This window comes from Procambarus clarkii, chromosome 18 (assembly GCF_040958095.1).
Source record: "Procambarus clarkii isolate CNS0578487 chromosome 18, FALCON_Pclarkii_2.0, whole genome shotgun sequence".
Classification (NCBI taxonomy): Eukaryota; Metazoa; Arthropoda; class Malacostraca; order Decapoda; family Cambaridae; genus Procambarus; species Procambarus clarkii.
The window spans coordinates 14,323,007-14,335,105 of record NC_091167.1 but is presented as its reverse complement, the minus strand read 5'-3'; the positions used below and the strand labels follow the sequence as shown (position 1 = coordinate 14,335,105).

The 12,099-nt window shown below is 37.4% G+C and overlaps 1 protein-coding gene and 1 pseudogene across 3 annotated transcripts in view; one reads left to right on the top strand and one right to left on the bottom strand.

Annotated features, from left to right (window-relative positions):
• LOC138365954 (2-(3-amino-3-carboxypropyl)histidine synthase subunit 2-like) overlaps positions 1–12,099 on the bottom strand; it is a 107,367-nt pseudogene that overhangs the window by 61,519 nt on the left and 33,749 nt on the right.
• Positions 10,392–12,099, top strand: part of LOC138365803 (uncharacterized) — a 53,778-nt gene continuing 52,070 nt past the window's right edge. For 2 of the 3 annotated variants that reach the window (XR_011229023.1, XM_069326278.1), the window contains exon 1: positions 10,392–11,241. The gene's annotated coding sequence lies outside the window, so the exon portion shown is untranslated. The remainder of the gene's footprint in view (positions 11,242–12,099) is intronic. The other variant, XR_011229024.1, reaches the window with a different exon arrangement.

Genomic DNA, 12,099 nt, shown 5'->3' with positions numbered 1-12,099 from the left:
AGATATATGACCGAACCTAACCAACCCTACCTAAACTATCTTTATAGGTTAGGTTAGGTAGCTGAAAATGTTAGGTTAGGTAGTCGAAAAAACATTAATTCATGAAAACTTGGCTTATTAGGAAAACCGGGCCTTGTATAGTAGGCTGAGATGTGCGTTCTGGCTACTAGGTACGACACACACACACACACTATATATATATATATATATATATATATATATATATATATATATATATATATATATATATATATATATATATATATATATATATATATATATATATATATATATATATATATATATATATATATGTCGTACCTAGTAGCCAGAACTCGCTTCTCAGCCTACTATGCAAGGCCCGATTTGCCTAATAAGCCAAGTTTTCATGAATTAATTGTTTTTCGACTACCTAACCTACCTAACCTAACCTAACTTTCTCTACTACCTAACCTAACCTAACCTATAAAGATAGGTTAGGTTAGGTTAGGTAGGGTTGGTTAGGTTCGGTCATATATCTACGTTAATTTTAACTCCAATAAAAAAACATTAACCTCATACATAATGAAATGGGTAGCTTTATCATTTCATAAGAAAAAAATTATAGAAAATATATTAATTCAGGAAAACTTGGCTTATTAGGCAAATTTGGCCTTGCATAGTAGGCTGAGAAGTGCGTTCTGGCTACTAGGTACGACATATATATATATATATATATATATATATATATATATATATATATATATATATATATATATATATATATATATATATATATATATATATATATATATATCGGACAATTAGGAAAAAAAAAAAAAAAAATTTAAATTATTTTACCTTGTACCTAGATCCACCAGGCCTGTTTGGTCTATGTTTCAGTACTTGAGAAATCTGGAAGGTCACATCCTCCTCCTCAACTTGTGGATGTGCGTTGATAGATGATTCTGTAAAATTAAGTTATTTATATAATAATAAATTCAGTATAACAATAATATTCTGTAAAATTAAAAGTAATTTATACATCAATCAGATAAAACTCTCCAGAGATGGTGATACACAACATATAAAGGACAAGTTTCAGAACAAAATATGCATTTAGGAATTAGGTTTTGTACATGTAGGTAGCACATGAGAAAATAAGTGGAAGGTGATCAAGTTTATATTAACATGTTAATGGCTTTGTTAAGGCTTTGCAAGAATGAAAAAATATTAATAATATAATATCACCTACCAATTAATTGTACATCATTTATAAGTCAATTATTTGCATTATTATTATTCAATACTAATGATATAAAAATGCATTTTTTGAAATTTTGAAATTGAAATTTTGAAAATTTTGAAATTGTTCACAATTTTTGTTACACCAAAGTTGGAGTATGCAGCAGTTGTATGGTGCCCATATCTTAGAAAGCATATCAACAAACTGGAAACGGTGCAGAGACATGCCACTAAGTGGCCTTAACTAAATGCCATTAAATATGCCAAATATACTACATAAATATACATACTACACATGCACAATAATTGTCCTGGGACCTCTGATATTCCTAATATAATATATAGGGCCATCAACACACCTCCAGCTAGGGCCACCAACACACCTCCAGGGCCATCAACACGCCTCCAGGGCCATCAACACAACACCACCATCAACACACCTCCAGGGCCATCAACACAACACCACCATCAACACACCTCCAGGGCCATCAACACAACACCACCATCAACACACCTCCAGGGCCATCAACACAACACCACCATCAACACACCTCCAGGGCCATCAACACAACACCACCATCAACACACCTCCAGGGCCATCAACACAACACCACCATCAACACACCTCCAGGGCCATCAACACAACACCACCATCAACACACCTCCAGGGCCATCAACACAACACCACCATCAACACACCTCCAGGGCCATCAACACAACACCACCATCAACACACCTCCAGGGCCATCAACACAACACCACCATCAACACACCTCCAGGGCCATCAACACAACACCACCATCAACACACCTCCAGGGCCATCAACACAACACCACCATCAACACACCTCCAGGGCCATCAACACAACACCACCATCAACACACCTCCAGGGCCATCAACACAACACCACCATCAACACACCTCCAGGGCCATCAACACAACACCACCATCAACACACCATCCAGCCAGGGCCATCAACACGCCTCCAGGCCATCAACACGCCTCCAGGGCCATCAACACACCATCCAGCCTACCACCACAAGCTTATATATATACTACACATGTCTAAGAGCAAATAAAAGAAAACAGTTACCTTAACTATTGAAGATGCAGCAGGATTTTGTGGATAAGCCAGCAGCCGTCCCTCTCGACACGGTTTTAAAATGGCGGCGACTACCACAACATGCAACGAGCCTAAAGAATGTCCAGCGCTAGCATTATCTAAACGCTATTATATATTATCAAGCAATACGGAAATCTAAAATAAAAAAAATGATACAAATAATTGTATTAAATATTTATTTGCAATTACAATACCTCGGGAATATATTTTTGCGTTAGCAAAACATATTAAGTTCGTATTTAGTTTAACTCATTTAAATTCTTTACAAATAATAACCTGATTTTACCTGATGGCCATTAACATTAATGTGTTATGTTGATACATTTCATACCCTTATTATTTCAATATCTTTCTTTATTATGCACCCCATACCCATCCCGTGGGCGGTGGTGTAAAGGATTACAGAGGCACATAATGGGTTCAGGAACTGAACTCTCTAGTTTGTTTAGCTAAGCAAATAACAATTTTTGACGCTATTTACAAAATTATTAATGTTATATATACATGTACACACTCTCATACATACATGTACATATATATATATATATATATATATATACGTATACATATATACATACACATGCATATTTATAATCACCCACACAAATACACACATCAATAATCTCTGTGTCACTTATTTTATACATGTTCTTGTAGAACATTCTATTGCGAACACATTGGGCGCTGCCCAATAAACTCGCCCCTCGGGGCAAAATTATTTTTTTTTTTTTAATCTTGGTGGAACATAAAATGGCCGCCTGTGTTTATGCTGTCGTCAGATGGCGCTGTGACGTCACAGATGAGGGAAGCACGTACTGCGCATTAATGCCTCGATCCCTCGTTATTTATTTATTTTATTTATTTATATATATACAAGAACGTACATTGGGGGGTTAAGACACAACATAGAGCTTAAGTTAGAATTATAATCTTGTAAAACCACTAGCTTGCATATATAGAGTTTCGGGCAAGTCCTTAAACTAATCTTTGAGCAAATTCTTAAACAGAGTTTTAGAGAAATAATTAAATGTAAAATTGATAAAAAGTGTTTAACAGGTACATTACAGCTTTACTTTACAAGTACAGATGATTTTAAGTAGGATAATTACAGTAAAATTGTCAAAAAATTGTTTACAGGTACGATGCAAGAATTTGACACAAAAGCAGATCAGAACAATACACAATAATGAACAAGGAATCCTAAGTACAATTAGGAAAACATCTCAGGGTTATACATTGGATTACTGAAGCACAATATGAGGATCATTACAAATAGTAATGCAGTAGAATATGCACTCATATTCTATTATTAAGTTAATATTAAGTTCCTTCCTCATGTTAAGTATCTTTGTGGTACTAGGGACATCCAAGGATTATCTTCAAGGCTTCGTTCTGCAAGTTTTCAAGCCCTTTAAGCTTTCTTTCAGTCATCAAGGCAAGCAGAGATGCAACATAATCCACTAGCTCCTTTATGAACTGGCGTTACTCTTGCGTTTTTAAGGATATCAGGGAATGTATGACACTCAAGGGATTTGTTGAACAGCAGAGCTATAGGTGGTGCAAGGGCATATGGGAGGCGCTCTTGTATACAATGGATGGGATTTCACTGATGTTCCCAGCTTTGGTTTTTAGTGAATGTATGATGGACACAACATCTGACGGGCTGACTGGTGAGAGGAGAAGAGAGTTTGGATAGCTGCCTGAGAGATATGTGTTGATATGTGTCTGAGTCTGTGGGATTTTACTTGCAAGGTTAGCACCAATCGATGAAAAGAAGCTATTAAATTCATTCGCCATTTCTAAGTCAGATGACAGTGTAAGGCCATCCTTAGAGAGTGTTATCTGGTTGTGGGAGTGTTGTTTAGTTCCCAGGATGTTAGAGATGGTATTCCATGTGCTTTTCATGTTGCCTTTTGCTTCTTTGAATCTAGTCTCATAATATGAAAGTTTTGCTTTTCTTATGATACTGGTAAGCACTGACGAGTACCTTTTAACTACTTCCATTGGAATTAGGCCACTCCTAAATTTCTTTTCGTATTCATGTTTTTTGTTGATTGATTTAATTATGCCACTTGTGAGCCACGGGTTATTTTTTCTTTTATCAGTTACTTGTTTGGTAAGGAGGGGACAGTGAGTGTTGTAGAGGCTTAGAGTTTTGTAGAGAAAGAGGTTAGTTGATGAGTTTATATCCTGTGAATTATTAAATTCAGATTCCCAGTTAATATTGTGAAGTGCATTAGAGAGATTGCCTAAAGCTGATTCACTATGTAGCCTGAATGAAAGTTTTTTGGTTTCTGGTGGTGATGTGTCAATGTTTGCTATGAGGAAAGTAGGATAGTGGTCAGTTGTTCTGTCATAAATTACCCCAGATGTAAGGGGAGCTGTTATATTAGTCCAAAGGTGATCCAGGGTAGTGGCAGATGTTTGAGTGACTCGGGTGGGCTTGGTGATTGTGGGGATTAGCATACAGGAGTGCATGCTGTTACGGAAATAGTCAACTTGAGGGTTGTTTTCAACATTCAATAAAGAAATTCTGGAGGGCTTCTGTGCAAGGGTTAGGATGAGCTAGCCTAAGCATTTTTATACCAATTTGACAGTTATTTTCAGTAACACGATAAACAACGCTCGGAATATTAAGTTCCTTTCTCATATTAAGTATCTTTGTGGTACGAGGGCACCCAAGGATTATCCTCACGGCTTCGTTCTGCAATTTTTCAAACCCTCCAAGCTTTCTTTCAGGATGCCTTAAAGTTAGTTTAGTTCATTTATTATGCATCCCATACCCATCTTGTGGGCGGTAGTGGAAAGGGTTGCAGAGGCACATAATGGGCTCAGGGACTGAACCCCACAATTCATTTAGCTAAGCAAGTTACAATCTTGATGAGCTAGTTACAAAATTCAGTATAAGTCGTCACATCAACAATGGGTTCGAGATCGATCACAAGTACAGTTTCTAAATTAAGCAACTGACATATGTGGAGAGCTAGTGTCACAATTGATATGTTTGTCCTGCACACCGCCCCCCATCCAGTGGGCAGCGGTGGATAGGTTACAATCACTTTGTTACTACTTACAGTTAGCAAACTGGGGATATTTGGCTAAAATTTCTGGTACCAGATAATTTTGAATGAAATATTGACACATCGTTGGTACATTGGTTATAAAATTGTCTCTGAATTCACTATCACATAGTGACGGAGGGTGTGCGAATAATTTTGTTGACAGTTAACATTTGGTCAGGTCTACATCGGCAGATAATGAGAATTCCCAGAAATACTTGTAACCGAGTCTAAGCCGAGCAGTAGTAACATCTAGAAGTCTGCTGATTTTATTGGATGAACCATAGATGTGTCGCTCCTCTTGCATAATAGTATTGAACGAAAGTTAATCTCCCCAAACAATTTCGCGTTTTGAGCAAGTTACCCCTCCACTCTCTCCATTTTTTTTTGGACATTCCCTGGTAGTGTGCGGAAATACTGAAAAGTGTATACTCTTTTCAACTTTGTCACCTTAATTCTCGTCCTATGTCTTTCATTTTGGTATCAATGCGTTCGCAATAGAATTCCCAACAGAACTATGTGCATATAATGTCAAAGACAGCAGCGCGCTCCACCCGCCGACAAGATGAATGTAGGCCAAGGGTACCAGAAAAAGAAAGCTGAGCGTGATAATACTGAAAAGTGTATACCCTTTTCAACTTTGTTACCTCAATTCTCATCCTAGGTTTTTCAATTTAGCATCAATGTGTTCGCAATAGAATTCTCTACAGGACTAAAGGCATATAAACTCCAAAAGCCCGGCTTACCATCCGCAACAAACAGAGAAAGCGAGAGCGTGTTACCAGGGAGCGCACAAGAGCGATAAAATGTATACACTCTTTTCATTCTGGTCACCTCAATTGTCATCCTAGGTCTTTCATTTTGGTATCAATGTGTTCGCAATAGAATTTCCAACCGGAATTTATGCATGAAATGTCAAAAACAGCAGCGTGCTCCACCCGCTGACGTGATGAAAGCACGGCGGACCATCCACACAAAACAGAGAAAGTGAGAGAAAGTAACCTGGGAGCACTCTAGTGCAATGTAATGTGAACACACTTTTCACTTTGGTTACCTCAATTCTCGTCATATGTCTTTCATTTTGGTATCAATGTGTTCGCAATTGTATCTGCTGGCATTTTACCCTTTGCTTGGATCTGAAGGGTTTTAGGCTCACCACGATGCAATCTGATAGTACCACACGTGTATATACCTATCTTCAAGCAGCAATTCACTCATTCAAACCGACTTATAATGGTTATCCATATATAAATGGTAATCTTTGTTCTACCTGTTAACCTGTCATATGAAGAAAGATTGTCAAAGCTTATATTACATTCTCTAGAAAAGCAAAGAATTAGGAGTGATATATGGTAGAGGTGCACAATGGGATGAATGGACATAACAAAGGGGACATTAATGGGGTATTAAAAGTAGCAACACAAGACAGAACTCGAAACAAAGTGTAAAAATTGGAAAAATTTAGATTTAGGAAAGAACTGTATGAGTAAATACACTGGGTTTGTACCTTAAGGTTCATGTATGCAATATTACAGAGTTCCAGTTAACTCCCATGCATGCAATTAATTTATGTTATGTTTATGTTTTTTATGTTAAAATGTTTTTGTTGATTTGTTTGTATATTTTCATAAGTAAAGCATGCTTACCGTCTAATCCAAGTTTTATGATAACTTTACAATGTTTAAAACATAAAGTTCAATATATATTCTGGTTTTCACACAGGAATTATACGTTAATATAACATCATAATAACGTAATGATGTCGTGTAAATAACGTTATACTGACGTCATATAAATGTTATATTTATGTTATAAGAACGTAAATTGGATAGCTTTACAGAAAGTAAACAAAAAAAACTAAATGTTGACTGAAAATTATTTATTCTTAAATATAAAGCATGAAAACATTATAATACCATAGCATTTACTATTATTTTTAAATTTTTACATAAATCTTAAAAAACTGTGTCATAAGAATATATGTTTTTAGTTATATCCTTTGGTTTTAAGAATGTCAGATATACGTATTTATGTCAAAAGTTACAGTATTACCTTTGTGGAACCATTTAAAAACGTCCACAAACGTTCTGTGTTTGCTGGGAAGGTAGGTTACAGGGAAATTATTAGGTAGTGCTTCGTTTTTATCTTAAACTGGTTGAGAGAGGTACAGTCTTTAACATGGTTGGGAAGGTCATTCCACATTCTGGGTCCCTTGATTTATAGAGCATTTCTAGTTTGATTAAGTCATACTCTAGGAATATCAAAACTGTATTTATTTCTGGTGTGGTGCTCATGGGTTCTGTTACAACCTTCTATGAAGCTTTTGAGGTCAGGATTGGCATTACAGTTCAGCGTTTTATATATGTATAATACACATGAGAGAATGTGCAGTGACTTAATGTCTAACATATTCAGAGATTTGAGTAGGGGTACCGAGTGATGTCTGGGGCCAGAGTTGGATATTGTCCTAATAGCAGCTTTGTGTTGAGAAATTAGAGGACGTAAATGATTTTGGGTAGTAGAACCCCAAGCACAAATACCATAGTTGAGATATGGATAGATGAGGGAGTAATAGAGAGTAACCAGGGCAGGGCATGGTACATAATATCTGATCTTAGAAAGAATGCCAAGAGTTTTTGAAACTTTTTTTGATATATTTAGAATGTGTCCCTGGAAATTCAGCTTGTGGTCAATGAGAATGCCAAGGAATTTGCCATCTAATTTGTTACAAATTTGGGTATTGTTTATTGTGAGATTTATTTGATTAGAGGATACAGATTATAGAAAGTTTTGTCAATGTTAAGGGTGAGTTTGTTGGCAGTTAGCCACAGATGGACTTTATTTAGCTCAGTATTTACTGTGGCATTTAGAGCAAGGGGGTCAGGACTGGAGTAAATGAAGGTTGTGTCGTCAGCAAATAGAATTGGTTTGAGGTGTTGGGAGGCATTTGGAAGGTCATTAATGTAGATGAGAAAGAGGAGAGGGCCAAGTATGCTGCCCTAAGGAACACCAATGTTGATGGGTAGGGTGGGAGAAATTGAATTATTCATAGAAACATACTGGAGCCTGTCAGTAAGGTAGGATTTGAGGTATTGCAGGGAGTGTCCTCTGACTCCATAATGATGTAATTTAAGAAGAAGGTTTTGGTGGTTGACAGTGTCAAAAGCCTTACGCAGGTCCACAAATAACCCAACAGGGAACTCATTTTTATCAAGAGCTGCATGAATCAAGTTAATCATACTAATAAGTGCATCGTTGGAACTTTTTTTGGATCTGAAGCCATATTGGCAAGGGGTAAGTATATTGTGTTTGGCTAGATAAAAGTAAAGCTGCTTGTAGATTAATTTTTCAAAAAATTTTGACAAGTTAGGCAGGATTGATATAGGTCTGTAGTTGTTAACATCTGTGAGATCACCAGATTTGTGTACAGGGGTAACTCTTGCTTTTTTTAGGATATCTGGAAAGGTTTGGAGTTCAAGTGACTTGTTGAAGAGCAATGCAATAGCAGGGGCTAGAGTTCTGGAGGCTTTTTTGTAAATTAAAGTTGGTATCTCTTCAAGGGCACAAGACTTGGTTTTACGGGAAAGGATTATCTCATTGACGTCAGTGGAATTAATAGGCTTTAGGTACAGAGACTGTGGATAGTTACCTGTAAGATAGTCCTTAACATCAGTAATGGAAGATGGAATATCATTTGCAAGGGATGACCCAATGGAAGAGAAGAACCTATTGAACTCAATAGCAGAATCTGAGGCTGAAAGCTGACCATCGTTATTGGACAAGAGTGTTGGTTTGTTATTTAAAATCTTCTTTGATCCCAATATTTGTGAAATTGTGCTCCAAGTTTTTTTAATGTTGCTCTTTATTTGGGTAAATTTATCTTCGTAGTATTTAGTTTTAGCTCGTCTAATTATCTTAGATAGGAATAACGAGTAATTCTTTGAGAATTCTCTGGAGACAATTCCTAAACTATACTTCTTCTCAAGGTTATGTTTTTTATTAATGGATTTAAGTATTCCCTTTGTAAGCCAGGGATTGTTAAGCCTTTTGGTTGTGACTTGTTTTGTAAGCATGGGACAGTGGGTGTTATAAAGGCTAAGAGTTTTTTGAAGAAAAGATTGCACTGCTAGGTTGATGTCCCCTATGTTACCTAACTCGGACTCCCAGTTACCATTATCAGCAGCAGTTATAAAATTGTCTATAGCAGTTTCATTATGCAGCCTAAAGCTTAACTCCCTTGTCTCTAGAGGCGGTTTGCTAATGTTAGTTAAGAGAAATTGTCACATCTGCAGTCGCTAGTAAATCCACTGTTTATGTGAATGAATGTTTGACCAGGTTCAGGCAAAATCTCTTTTTAAACTGCGTGGTTTCTGGAAAATATCCCCTATAATTAAACACTGTTTTGTGCAAGATGGTAAAATTATAGCTAGGAGGACTGACACTAGTAAAACCTATTCAATAACCACTGAAGCTCACCTTAATTCTTTCCTCAGTGACTGTGGGATAACTGCTGTATAGCCTGAATTCAAATTATAATCTCATTTAACTACCATTGTGTACTTTAGCTCTGCCTTTCCTCTCAAAAGATTTTAACTTTATTAAAAAACGTGATCACGCTACGCTCCTCACTCTAAGCTGTATATCAGCCCTTATACTATTGCCAGATGATGTAGACTGCCACCCACAGGCAGCTAAGTACATGGAGTCCTAGCATGTTATAGCAAAACCAAAGTAACCGACCAAAATCAACTCATTTCATCTCAATTAAGTTTCAAAACATTCCTCTACGGCTGTGAGTACCAGTGCATGCTGCCGCCACCGCGCTGCCTGACGCAAGTTTCTTCACAATATATACCCCCAGTCCATTCTAACCAATCATGTCTCCTAAACATAGGGCTGTGCAGAGAAAGAAGGACAACAAACCCCTTAACAAGGCAACCATCCCGGCCAACTCAAACAATATTCGTGTTTCTCCGTCTGGAAGCTCTGGGGTCCAGGGCAGCGGTGCTGCCCTCCCCTCCACCCCTTTGAGCAAGGGAGCAGAGACATCTCAACCCTCTCCTATGGACATGCTAGCATCCCACTATAAGCAACTCAAGCGAGCTTCCGGTCCTTCACCGGAATTCTATAACTGGGCCGAGAATCAGTGGTTCAAAAAGTTGTGCCAAGTCCTCGAGTCTCAAAATGCTATCATTTTGAGTCTTCTAAATGAGAATCTAGCGATCCGCGCTAATCTCCAACAACAACAACAACAAATAACCCTCCTCCGCGAGGAAATTAGAAACTGTAAGGCAAGCCAAGACCAACTACAGCATGATTTAAATGATCTCCGTGAGATAAGCAACCTTCTGAAAACTGATGAAGCCATTAAAAAACAGGAGGAAGCTCTCAACAAAATGACTGCATGTATCAGTACATTTTCAGCCCAGCGTTCTGTCTCCCAGGATGAACAAGACCAGCAAAAGCTGCTAGACTGTTATAGTGTCGTCCCAAGATATACCTGTGGAACATGATGGTGAAAACTGTGTCGAATTAGCTCTGGATCTCATAAAAGACAAATTGCAGCTCATTCTAAACAAATCTGACGTTATTGCTGCCTACAGAGTAGGCAAAAAGAATCCATCAAGTCAAAACCAACGGAAAATTCGCCTGAAGCTGTCTTCCCAGTTCACGAAATCCAATCTAGTCCGGACAGCTGTAGCCCAACGGACGGGACTATACATCAACGAGTGCTTGACTAGGAACAGACAGCACCTCCTCTACCGCCTGCGTCAAATCCGTCAAAAAAACCCATATGCGATTCATCAGTGCTTCGTTAGAGATGGACTGATAAAGGTGAGAAAAACCGCAGAGGGCAAAATGTTCACTATTACTAAAGAAGAGAACCTCAACGCTTTCCTCTCCCAATGTGGTCTGTCTCAGCTCATTATCACTCCCAGTGAATTAACTTAATTAACCCCCTGTCAACTAGTGGGGCTAGGTTTCCTAAGTCTCATTGTTTCATTTTCTGACTTAATTTTTAACTTACTCTTAACTAGTCATTTACTGAAATTATTTAATTGAGTGCATAAATAGTTCTTCAGGTCTTATTAATTATACAGTCATAACTGAACTATTTATAGTTAATAATCATTAGCTTAAATTTGCCTATGCTTATTATTCAACTTTTCTTTGATTCCATTTTTTACCTAGGTTGCCTAGCCTCGCCATGCTCCCTTACTCCATTGTACCCCTGGCTTTGCCTGCATCTCAAATTGCAAATTGTTACTTACAGTGTACCTGAGAGTACTTGTAAGCAATCTACCTCATTTTTCATTTTTGCTCAATTTGTTTTTGTATTGCTTAGTCTTGTTTATATTTTTGTTTTGTATTTCTATATCTTGTGTTTTGTATAGTCCATGTTTATATGTTTTTTCGTTAATCTCATTTATTACCTAGGTTGCCTAGCCTAGCCATACTCCCTTACTCCATTGTACCCCTGTAAGCCCCTTTTGAGTTTGCTTTGTTCTGTATTGTGTACATCTTTTTCCCTATTTTATAGCTTATTTCTACCTTGTTATTTGCCTTTCTTCCCTTGTTTTTCCGGCAATCAGCTTTTTTTATGCAGACAAGTATAGACCCTGAACTTAACCTCTTATCCACTATCTATGACAATTATCACTTTAATGATCTAAATTGCAGATATTTTGCAGC